Source organism: Salvelinus alpinus, chromosome 15 (assembly GCF_045679555.1).
Source record: "Salvelinus alpinus chromosome 15, SLU_Salpinus.1, whole genome shotgun sequence".
Lineage (NCBI taxonomy): Eukaryota > Metazoa > Chordata > Actinopteri > Salmoniformes > Salmonidae > Salvelinus > Salvelinus alpinus.
Genome location: NC_092100.1, coordinates 50776891 through 50790047, shown reverse-complemented (window position 1 = coordinate 50790047; position 13157 = coordinate 50776891). Strand labels below are relative to the sequence as shown.

At 43.1% G+C, this 13157-nt stretch overlaps 1 protein-coding gene across 1 annotated transcript in view; it reads right to left on the bottom strand.

Moving 5' to 3' along the window:
* Positions 1–13157, bottom strand: part of cttnbp2 (cortactin binding protein 2) — a 90858-nt gene that overhangs the window by 34803 nt on the left and 42898 nt on the right. The window lies entirely within an intron of this gene.

Sequence of the window (13157 nt, the reverse complement as noted above, 5' to 3'; positions counted from 1 at the left end):
TCACCGACCAAGAATGACGTTCGTATACACACACAGAGAGAGAGAGAGAGACAGGGAGAGCGAGATACACAGAGCCAGATTGATGGAATTCTGCGATTCCTCTGTCTATGACCATTTGATTTGTACAACCAATTGATCCTTAAAAGCCGAAGAGCATTAGCTAGGTACACGCTTGACGATTACTATACGAGTTGATTGATTAGCATGCCTGCGGTCCTAAGTGTTACTAATTGCCTGCACACGCAGGGTCTCTACAAGTTAACGAACTGTCCACCCCTGTCCTAGACCCATATACATGTTATTGATGGGACCCGGTCTCAGCTCAGCCCCTTCACTTGCACTCTGGCCAGTCTTAGCTCAGCCCAGCACTGCGGGTCGTGGGAAAGGCAAGTCCAGACGGTCATGCTGTGCCCACTGTGCCCTCTCTGGCGTGGGCCAATTCCTAAGCTCCACTCTCCTGTCCAACCACTCACTGCTACAGGAGCCATGATGTCTGTTAGATTACATGGGGAGACGAGAGGCAGGGGAAATGGTGTGTTTAATCTGTTAGTAATATCCTGGGTGGTTGTAACACAGACGGGCAGATAGATAGGACAATGGGCAGACAATAACTGGGGATAGATTCCCAGGCACCTAAGTACCTTTTAATGCACCGGCGTGATTTGGTATCAGGCAAGAGTCTTAAGACTTAAGAGCACCGGTGGGTGAATTTGGGGCACTGCTATGAGTAAGTGTCAGTTAGCCAATGCAGCTACGCTAAGCTACTGTAGCCATTATTATCATCTAGGCCTCCGGGCAACTGTGGACACCATTGACCACGTAATAATTGACCACGCGATCGTTGAGCTCACGAGCCAGTGACCAAAGGATCACAGGCCGTAAACCACTTCAAACCAAACCCCGGGTTAAGGAACTAAATGGTCAAACGCGGACAGTTTTAAGGACGAATCCCTACTGTGCATTCCTGGAGAGAAGCCGAAACCCTACATTCCGTCATTGTTGGGAGGAAAATGGGATCTCCCCTGGGCTAGGGCTGAACATGAAGCTACCTCTACAATGTTACAGTGCTACATTCACAGTGTTCAATGTTCAGGACATTGAGTTCTGTGGGCACAAGGAAAAAGGAATCATTTATGACAGTTGGTCTTGAAATCAAGCAGAAGGGGAGTGAGAAACGGAGAGAGAGAGACACACACACACACACACAAAGAGAGGTGAGAGAACAGACACAGAATGTGTTCCTGGGGGGTGGCTAGCTACTGTGCTCTTGTGACCGATGCGTCGCCAAAGAAGGAGATGAAATTCACAGAACGCACACGCGCATTAAATAGGAATACTTTGAACACACATAAACAAACTACTGCATAGCCTTGCTACACATGCGCGCACGAGCACACACACACACACAGGGTAGGAGCAGGGCAGAGATTGATGGCGATCCCCAAACATTCAAAGGTAGCTCCCATTACTCTGACCGTTAACTGTGAACATACCACAGAAATGGAGAGAGCGAGAGAGAGTATGGATAAGAGAGGGATAAGAAAGAAAGAGGCTGCATTTACAAAGGCATCGCGATTCAGATCTTTTGCATATCTGATCTTTTCCCTAATGTGTAAATCAGTATGGATGTGGAGGGTGCAGTGAGTTCACAGACATCTGGTCTTCTACACTGGGCTTTCACAAATCTCATGCATAATTGCAGGGGATCTACACAGACCCCCACCTCACTCCACTCACTCACGCACACACGCTCGACTCACGCACACACACACACACACACACACACACACACACACACACACACACACACACACACACACACACACACACACACACAGACAGACGTTTAGACTGTCTCAACATGGGGTTATTAGGAGACTCTGACTTAGGGCTGGGCGATATGGACAAAATATCTCAAAAATACTTTTCAGCATTTTCATAAACATCTGCATTTCCCTGCGCTCATTGAGATCATTCCCACGTAGGGCTACACGATATGGGCAAACAATCTAGGCCTTATTTTGAACCAAACCTTGCAATTTGATTTAGAGCACAACACTTGGGTGAACTGTTGGTATCATGGAAATAGAATGATTATTCTAATTCTATAGTTAGAATATAATATTGGGTACTTTGGATAGTGTTTGACATTACAACAAATGAAAATGCCAGGGAGTTATTGTGACAGAGTAGAAACCAAAGGGTTGACAAGTGTTCCTAGAAGACCCTATAATCTTTATATACATTGAATGTTCTCTTAGCTACTTCATGTAGCTAACATATTCTTGCTTCGCGTATTCCTTTGATTTAGAATGTACTGTCAAACAAAAACCATCACTGGTATTATCAGGCTATGTGGCTAGTTATGTTCGCTCTGACTCAGTACAATTATTAGCTAGCTTGCGATTAGCAGTAGCGATTAGAATTAGCGTCTAACAAGATTTAGACCCAATTCACTAAGACAAACTAGTGGTATTCAGATGTAAGAAACAAACTAATAGTGTAATTATAAAACGAAGTTGGACTTCTATTATTAAGAAGCAAAGTGAAAACGCCATCGTTGTCATCAACATTATCGCATGTGCTGCATTAACCACGCAGAGACTGAACTCAAGTGTCTCGTGGTGGAGAAACTACAAATGCGCTCCTTGAGTGACAGGGGGCGGGGCTAGGTCTGTGTGGATAGCCGCATGGAGAGAGAGAGCGGAGAGAGATGACTCAGGTAGCAAAGTAAACTATAAAAATTGACTTTACACGCGGCGTATCACATTTAACACACCAAAACATTCAAAAACCCTTATAAAAAAGTTAGTAAAAAAAAAGCGGTCCGTGCATCAATACCGGTATTTCGTAAAATATGGTGTCCCGTCCAGCCCTACTCTGACTCGTCATCTGGTTTGTATAAAGAGGATAGATGTGGCCAGTTAGCAGGTAAATACATGGGCATTCTACTCTACGATACTCCGTGTTTTGATGCCAGTACACTCTACTGAATAAAGAGCTCTTAGGACAACTCTAGGGCACGTTAAGTAACTAACAAGCGGAAAATTCTGTTTACCTCAACAAATAAACAGCCCGTGGCTCCCTGTGAGAGAGATGGGGGGAGGGGGATCCATCCAATAATATTTACACTGGAGAGGAGAGGAAATGGCTACCTCAGGGTGGCCAGACCAGCACAGGCTAGTAAGCGTCGCATGACCTGCAGATAACCTCACCAGAGGCAGACCCTTTCTACTGTTAATTAATGATTCATAAGTGCTTAATAAATTCTTTCTGTGGTTAATAAGTCGTTAATAAGTATACTCTTTATTAAGGAACAGGGCAAGGTCGACAGCTTTGTATACGCGCAGGTTGGAACACTTGGAAGAGGACAGTGCACCAAACAAGACCCCGTCACACTACACCATAGGGTCGGCCCTACAGTGTGAATCAGGAAAAAGAGCGCTGCGCTCTAATAAGTCCTGCAGGAAATGGAAAGCCATCTATTTCCTGGTGAGCAGGAGGGGGGAGGGGTGGGGGTCACACTAATACGCCTCTGTGGTGCCGTGAGAGGGCCAGTATAGCGTGACGAGAGGGATGATGGAGCGACCGGTTAGATCCTCAGAGAGCTCATCAGCCTTCAGTCTCCGAGCCCCTCAAGGCCTCATTGGTCCTATTGATACTCTCTACTGGATGTCGTTTTGACAAATGTGCCGTTATCATGGCTGTAGTGTCATTTAGAATGGATACTTAAATACGTCCCCGATACTGTAAGTACATAGTACACCGGGAAACAATATGTGTAGGAAAATATATTATTAGTGTGGAAATGACAGTCGGGGGAGATTTATTGATGGAAAGTTGTACAGGGGGACAACAGTTTTGCTCCCTGGTGTGCTTCAGGATAAGGTGTTTTTTATTATGTCCAAGATCAGTTGTTTTGACTGCGGGTGGATATTCCTGCATGCCTGTGGTATTTCCTAGCAGAGCCAGATGTTTAACACTCCCTATGATGTATGTATGTATGTATGTATGTATGTATGTATGTATGTATGTATGTATGTATGTATGTATGTATGTATGTATGTATGTATGTATGTAGAAGTTGGAAGTTTACATACACACCTTAGCCAAATACATTTAAACTCAGATTTTTCACAATTCCTGACATTTAATCCGAGTAAACATTCCCTGTCTTAGGTCAGTTAGGATCACCACTTTATTTTAAGAATGTGAAATGCCAGAATAATAGTAGAGAGAATGATTAATTTCAGCTTTAATTTCTTTCATCACATTCCCAGTGGGTCAGACCCATTTGAGACCAAGCTTTAACTTCCTGACTGATGTCTTGAGATGTTGCTTCAATATATCCACATAATTTTCCTCTGATGCTGCCACCCCCGTGCTTCACGGTTGGGATGGAGTTCTTCGGCTTGCAAGCGTCTCCCTTTTCCTCCAAACATAACAATGGTCATTATGGCCAAACAATTATATTTTTGTTTCATTAGACCAGAGGACATTTCTCCAAAAAGTACGATCTTTGTCCCCATTTGCAATTACAAACCGTAGTCTGGCTTTTTTTTAATGGTGGTTTTGGAGCAGTGGCTTCTTCCTTGCTGAGTGGCCTTTCAGGTTATGTCGATATAGGACTCGTTCACTGTGGATATAGATACTTTTGTACCTGTTTCCTCCAGCATCTTCACAAGGTCCTTTGCAGTTGTTCTGGGATTGATTTGCACTTTTCGCACCAAAGTACATTCATCTCTAGGAGACAGAACGCGTCTCCTTACTGAGCGGTATGACGACTGTGTGGTGTTTATACTTGCGTACTATTGTTTGTACAGATGAATGTGGTACCTTCAGGCGTTTGTAAATTGCTCCCAAGGATGAACCAGACTTGGAGGTCTACAATTTGTTTTCTGAGGTCTTGGCTGATTTCTTTTGATTTTCCCATGATGTCAAGTAAAGAGGCACTGAGTTTGAAGGTAGGCCTTGGAAATACATCCACGGGTACACCTCCAATTGACTCAAATGATGTCAGTTAGCTTATCAGAAGCTTCTAAAGCCATGACATAATTTTATGGAATTTTACAAGCTGTTTAAAGGCACAGTCAACTTAGATTATGTAAATTTATGACCCACTGGAATTGTGATACAGTGAATTATAAGTGAAATAACCTGTGTCATGCACAAAGTAGATGTCCTAACCGACTTGCCAAATCTATAGTTTGTTAACAGGAAATTTGTGGAGTGGTTGAAAAATACGTTTTAATGACTCCAACCTAAGTGTATGTAAACTTCCGACAACTGTATATATGTATGTATGTATGTATTAGAGGTTGACCGATTTTGATTTTTCAACGCCGATACCGATTATTGGAGGACCAAAAAAATCCGATACCGATTAAATCAGACGATTTTTTAATATTTATTTGTAATAATGACAATTACAACAATACTGAATGAACACTTTTATTTTAATATAATACATAAATAAAATCAATTTAGCCTCAAATAAATAATGAAACATGTTCAATTTGGTTTAAATAATGCAAAAACAAAAGTGTTGGAGAAGAAAGTAAAAGTGCAATATGTGCCATGTAAAACAGCTAACGTTTAAGTTCCTTGCTCAGAACATGAGAACATATGAAAGCTGGTGGTTCCTTTTAACATGAGTCTTCAATATTCCCAGGTAAGAAGTTTTAGGTTGTAGTTATTAAAGGAATTATAGGACTATTTCTCTCTATACCATTTGTATTTCATATACGTTTGAGATGTACGATGTTCTTATAGGCACTTTAGTATTGCCAGTGTAACAGTATAGCTTTCGACCCTCCCCTCGCCCCTACCTGGGCTCGAACCAGGAACACATCAACAACAGCCACCCTCGAAGCATTGTTACCCATCGCTCCACAAAAGCTGCAGAGCAAGGGGAACAACTACTTCAAGATCTCAGAGCGAGTGACGTCACCGATTGAAACGCTATTAGCCGCACCCCACTAACTAGCTAGCCATTTCACATCGGTTGCACCAGCCTAATCTCAGGAGTTGATAGGCTTGAAGACATAAACAGCTCAATGCTTGAAGCGCAGCGAAGAGCTGCTGGCAAACGCACAAAAGTGCTGTTTGAATGAATGCTTACGAGCGTGCTGCTGCCGACCACCGCTCAGACAGACTGCTCTATCAAATATTATATCATAGACTTAATTATAACATAATAACACACAGAAATTCGAGCCTTAGGTCATTAATATGGTCAAATCCGAAAACTATCATTTCGAAAACAAAACATTTATTCTTTCAGTGAATTACGGAACCGTTCCGTATTTTATCTAATGGGTGGCATCCATAAGTCTAAATATTCCTGTTACATTGCACAGCCTTCAATGTTATGTCATAATTACGTAAAATTCTGGCAAATTAGTTCGCAACGAGCCAGGTGGCCCAAACTGTTGCATATACCCTGACTCTGTGTGCAATGAACGCAAGAGAAGTGACACAATTTCCCTAGTTTAATATTGCCTGCTAACCTGGATTTCTTTTACTAAATATGCAGGTTTAAAAAATGTACTTCTGTGTATTGATTTTAAGAAAGGCATTGATGTTTATGGTTAGGTACATTCGTGCAACAAATTCGCTTTTGTCAAATCACCCCCGTTTGGCGAAGTTGGCTGTCTATGTTAGAAAGAAATAGTCTTCACACAGTTCGCAACGAGCCAGGCGGCCCAAACTGCTCCATATACCCTGACTCTGTTGCACAGAACGCAAGAGAAGTGACACAATTTCCCAAGTTAAAAGAAATTCATGTTAGCAGGCAATATTAACTAAATATGCAGGTTTAAAAATATATACTTGTGTATTGATTTTAAAGGCGTTGATGTTTATGGTTAGGTACACATTGGTGCAACGACAGTGCTTTATTCGCGAATGCGCTTGTTAAATCACCCGTTTGGCGAAGTAGGCTGTGATTCGATGATAAAGTAACAGGCACCGCATCGATTACATGCAACACAGGACAAGCTAGATAAACTAGTAATATCAACCATGAGTATTTAACTAGTGATTATGTTAAGATTGATTGTTTTTTATAAGACAAGTTTAATGCTAGCTAGCACCTTACTTTGGCTCCTTGCTGCACTCGCATAACAGGTAGTCAGCCTGCCACGGAGTCTCCTCGTGGAGTGCAATGTAATCGGCCATGATCAGTGTCCAAAAATGCCGATTACCGATTGTTATGAAAACTTGAAATCGGCCCTAATTAATCGGCCATTCCGATTAATCGGTCGACCTCTAGTATGTATGTATGTATGCATGCATGCATGCATGCATGTATGTATGTATGTATGTATGTATGTATGTGGCACAGTACTGTACTGAAAGTATTAACAGTATAGGCAGTCTATTTCAGAGTGTATCCATGTAGCCCTACTACTAACAGAGTATTTCAATATTCATAGTGTTTTATTCACCAGTAAGACTGCAGTAACATCAGAGTATATTTACTGCCAGTGCTGTGTGTATACTAAGGCCCCAGTCAGTATTATTAGCATCGACCTTTGCAGGCATGCATAGCTGGGTGAGAGGGTTCAGGGAACGCAGCCAGAGAAACAGCACAGTCAGGAGGAGGAGAGGAGGGAGAGAGAGAGGGAGGGGTGAGAGAGAGCGGAGAAGGGGGGAGGAGAGAGGGGAAGGGAGGGAGAGAGAGGGGGGAAGGGAGGGAGAGGGGAAGAGCGGGCGAGAGAAGGGAGGAAGGGCGGGAGAGGGGGGAGAGGGGACAGAGTGGCAGCGAGAGAGCAAGAGAGTGGCAGCGGAAGGAAGCGGGTGTGATAAAATAAAGTGAGAGTGAAAGAGAGAAAAAGAGAGCACTCAAAGCTGGTCTTGAGAAAAAGGATCATATTTTATTCAAAGACCCATTAATTGTGTATTCATGACGATCTGAATTTTACATTAGAGGCAGTGTCAATCTGGCCTTAATGCATAAATCAATATCTCTAACAGCTACAGGGGAAAAAATACATGTATATATATGTGCAGAGGGGAAAGGCTACCTAAATCTAGAAGGATTTAATAAATGTACATGTTATCTTTTCCTCTACAACTCCTCATAGAAAAATAATTTAACTTTGAGAGGCAAGGAGGGCCCTGACAATTATTGACACTCAGCTATTGTCTGGTGCTCTGCTGCTCTCCCAGATATAACTCCAAGAGGCAGATAGGAATGCATTATGTAGAACAGAGACGTCTCTGTTACGTAGCAATAAAGACTCGCGTCACCATCTCTACATGTTACATTTCTATGTGCAACCTCACCCGTGCAATGATAGCTAGGTCAATACGTCGACTGCTCCACAAGTTCCTAATTTCAGCCACAGGGGCTCCAGATCAACATTGCCCACCATAGTCCGACCACGGCCCCATACACCTCCAACCCCTGGCTAAACAAACTGACACTATTGCTGCTAATGCTCGCCTGTTGCGAGATAGGATGAGTTAAGCTGAGGGGAATTAGTAGACTAGTTACATGGCTACTAGAGTGGGTTTGTGTGATGGTGGGGCCAGGGGGGGGGGGGGGGGATATATATATTTTTTAGCAGGCAGAGAGAAGGACAACCCTGGGATTGGGAAATTCTGTCATCAAGAACCCCGGAATAATGGCCGGTTGGAATCATATGCGGCAGGGGCCAAGGTCGAAAGGTCAGCCATGAGAGAGGTTTTTGTCGACTGTGTGTGGGTGTGTGTAGGACCGTTTAAAATCAGACACAGCGAGCTCTTTGTGGTATTTAAAGACTTCCACGGGGCCTTCTCCCTTGCCTCTCTTCTCACACACACACTAGCTTGTTCTTTGCAAGAACCAGGGGTAAAAAAAACGTGTTTGGGTCATTAACAAAAAAGCATGTCTGAATGCAAGAGTTCTGCCTCAAAGCTGGCCATCTAAAGATCCTGCCTTTGATATTCACATGCACACACACGACTGGCATGCCTGCTTCCCCCTGTTCTCATTCACTAAAACACCTCATTTAAGTTTCTAGGTCAGCTTAGTGACGACAAACTGAATATATTATGACTGAGGATAAAGCTTTGCCGTGATAGGCTATCTACATTTATGTTCTCTAGAGATACGGAGGGCTCTGGGATATTGGAGGCTTTACTGGAATACTGGCCAGTGTGTGTGTGCGCGTACGCTTGTGTGTGTGTGTGTGTGTATCCAGGGGGGTGGGGGTAGGGGGTCCCCCGGGGCAGTATGGGTCCTGGGGGTCCCCCAGCTCTCTCTCCCATCTGTCACACCCACCCAGGCGCTACGATGAACCCCACCCCACATCAACAACCATAAGCCATGACGCGTCAACAAAAAAAACCCACCTAAACCTACTCCTCTCAAATGTCAAAAAGTACCACCAAAGAAGTATACCTGCTTCAATGAAAAGGTCTTTCAACCACACATGCACTTCTCATACCAGTCTTTTCCTTTTTAACCCATGTAACACGAACAATACTAGAGCTCCATTTACCATATGTTCTATATTTCATGGTGAGGCCATCCCTCCCTCATGGAAGGGAGAGGGTGGAGAGATAAATAGAACGAAAGAGAAGAGTGACTCATCCTGATCGTCTCTCTATTCCTTTTCTTCTCAGTGGGGTGAGGCGTACCCTTCACTGTGCTGCAATGCCTTGTGGTAGACAAATATCCATATGAAAAGACCTGGGCTTCCTGAAGGATCGTAGGAGATGGATTCAAATGTACAGCAAGGCTGATGATTAGTTGGGCAATGAGAGGGAAGGTGAATGGAGGGGGCGCATGTGCACATCACAGTCTGTGCTCTACTAACAAGAGAGAGACAGGTCATCCACTAATTTGCCAACTAGAAAAACAGTATGGGAATAACGTAATGATCTAGATAAGAGAGAGACACGGACACAGAAACAGACGGACACACACATACAGCATGAATCAAATTATTGTCGCTACTCATTTCCAGTATGTTGGGTAGCTTGCTGTAACATAGACACAGATCTGCCTTTTGAGTCGAGAGAGCGCGAGAGAGAGCGAGAGAGAGAGCGAGCGAGAGAGAGCGAGAGAACACTGGCCAAACATGGCAGTCATGAGGGATTTCACTTTGCTGGAGGGATCAATAAACACATGAACATTTACCAGCACATGCCTGACAGAGAGAGAGAAAAGAGAGTAGGAGAGAGAAAGAGCGAGAGAACAGGAAAGGGAGATTTGTTTGAGGAGTGACTCAGGGGTCTGTAAATGGAAACAGCGGATAATATAAGGCTGATTTAACAGAGATTTTCACACATGGGTAGACAAGTAGAATCTGTTCACGTTTTAAGTGTTGCTCAATAGGAATGTGTCGGCAACAGTAGCGTCGGATTGGATCAAGTCTTTCAACTAACACAGCTATACATCATGTCTGAGCACATCCTCCTTGGATCTACAACAGCACTTAAAAACCCCATCAAACCTATAGTAGAGCATAGCAACTGCACCTGCAGAAAGCCTTCGAGAAAAGATTGACGTTTTGAACGCCGTTTCAAAGTGACTGGCCAGTCTAACCACTTTCTATCTGTGTGTCATATTCTACTATGACATACAGCTGCACCACAGTGGAGCCATTCTAAATGGTATAGCCATTTTGGAATAGCCGTTTTTTTTGCTACACTCTCCATCCCTCCGTCTCCAGCTCTCTCCATTTCCATCCATGTCACCCCATCCATTCTTCACAACATTCCCCATTTCTCAGTCTCTCTCTATGCCTCCAAGTCCCCCCCCCCCCCTCCTCGCTCTCTCTGTCACAGCATGTTTGCTTAGAGTCTATCCTGCTGAAATGTGTGTGCCTTGCCTCAGGGTGACGTGACGGCAGAGGAACAGTCAGTGACATTACATTTACATTAGCTGTTAGCTGGTGTTGAGCTTCCACCGCTAGGGACAAACCAAGCCACTCTTGTATAACCAGCTGAGCAGCAGGCCAGGCAGGCAGGGAACGTGCGAGTGGCTAATTCGGTCCCACTACAACGGCATTTACAGTCCTAGATGCCAACAGCGCTAGGCTAACAAGAAGAACCCAGCAGGTATGAGTGCTCTCTCGGTCAAAACCAACCGCAAACCGAATACTCATGTGACTAATGGGTGAATTGAATAGAATGTGCTCATTTAGGCTGTAAGAAGGCTTGTGCCAAAAGGGGAATCCCAAAATGTCAAAGCATAAATAAGGCTATGGTATAGCACCGACGTCAGTGGAGGCTCCTGAGAGGAGGACGGCTCTATTTATTAAAATGTTATTTTACCTTTATTTATACAGCTTTTTCTCTGAGATAAAATCTATTTTCAAGAGAACTGGTCCAACAGCAGCAGGGGGGACAAAGTTTCAGACAAAACAACTTACATACACTAACACAACATTGAACAAAACCATAGACACACATACAGTACAATTACATATTACGTAAAGAAACACAAATGGCATAACTAAAAAACAGCTGACCTAAAGACAATTACACTCGATGATATTTAAACCGACCAGGTGTTTAAACTCTACCAACGTGACTCATAATAATGGCTGTAATGGCATCAAACACATGGAAACCACGCGCTTGATGCATTTGTTCCACTCATTCCGCTCCAGCCATTACCACCAGCCTGTCTTCCCCAATTAAGTTGCCACCAACCTCCTGTGATTGATGTGATATACACTCAAAATGTATCTATTCGTTACATATCAAAGTTGGGGTCTGGTCCACAAGGATAGAAAGCTCAGAACCCCATGGCGGTGGGATGGGGAAGTGTTTTCCATGTGAAGTACTGCATCTCTGGTATTCCCTGTCTGTCATGTGTTTTGTCCCTTATAGGTACAAGTATGAGGCTACTTGTCAAAATGGTCCTCTACTGTAATGGAATACCAGGGCTTGGGAAGGGGCTAACAGTATTTAGACAAGTATGTGCTTTACATACAGTATGAGTACAAACACAAGCTAAAATTAACCACAAAGAACATACAAGAAAAGACACAGACGAACACACACTGTTGTGCATGGCCAAATAACTCCATTTTCATGTCATCCAACAAATGTAAATTCCTGGGGTTTGCTCAACGTCATCGGCACTTGGATTGTAAACAGTACTAAGGGTCAGAAGACATGAAAATCGAGCTCTTTTGCCATGCACACCAGTGGTGGGTTTTGCGTCGAAAAAGATGCATATGCAGAAGATAAGTCCACATTATTATAGGACGACTTGGGAGAATGAAAATCTGCAACAGACAGGAATTGAACAATTGTATGGTTGAGAGGGATGAGGCAAATAAGGAATGGCAAATAAGTCGGGCTGCACAACCGATTGGCAAAAGCACTGCAAATTGAGAAATCATGTGACTAAAATGAATAAAAAGAAGAAACTATACTATGAAACAAAGAAATTATATAAAGAATGATAGTAAAAAGCTTTGGAACACCATAAATTACATTTTGGGAAAAAGAGCAAACTCCGCTCCATCATTGAATCAGATGGCTCATCCATCACAAAAACCCACTGATATTGCCACCTACTTGAATGATTTTGTTAATTGGCAAGAATAGCAAACTTAGGCATAGCATGCCAGCAACAAGAGCCGACCAAATGCCAGCAATAATAGTTAACAAAATATGAAAGACAAGCATTGTAATTTTTAATTCCGTAAAGTGAGTGTGGAAGAGGTGAAAAATGCATTGTTGTCTATCAACAATGTCAAGCCGCCTGGGTCTGACAACTTGGATGGAAAATTACTGTGGATAATAATGGACGAAATTGCCACTCCTATTTGCCATATTTTCAATTTAAACCAGCAAGAAAGTGTGTGCCCTCAGGCCTGGAGGGAGCAAAAGTCATTCCGCTACCTAAGAATAGTAAAGACCCCTTTACTGGCTCAAACCCTTAGTAAACTTTTGAAAAAATTGTGTTTGACCAGATACAATGCAATTTTACAGTAAACAAATTGACAACAGATTTTCAGCACACTTATAGTGAAGGGCATTCAACAGGCACAGCACTTACACATACGACTGATGATTGGCTGAGAGAAATTGATGATAAAAAGAATGTGGGAGCTGTTTTTCAGTGCAGCTTTTGACATTATCGATCATAGTCTGCTGCTTTAAAAACTTGTGTTAGGGCTTTAAACCCCCTGCTATATTGTGGCTAA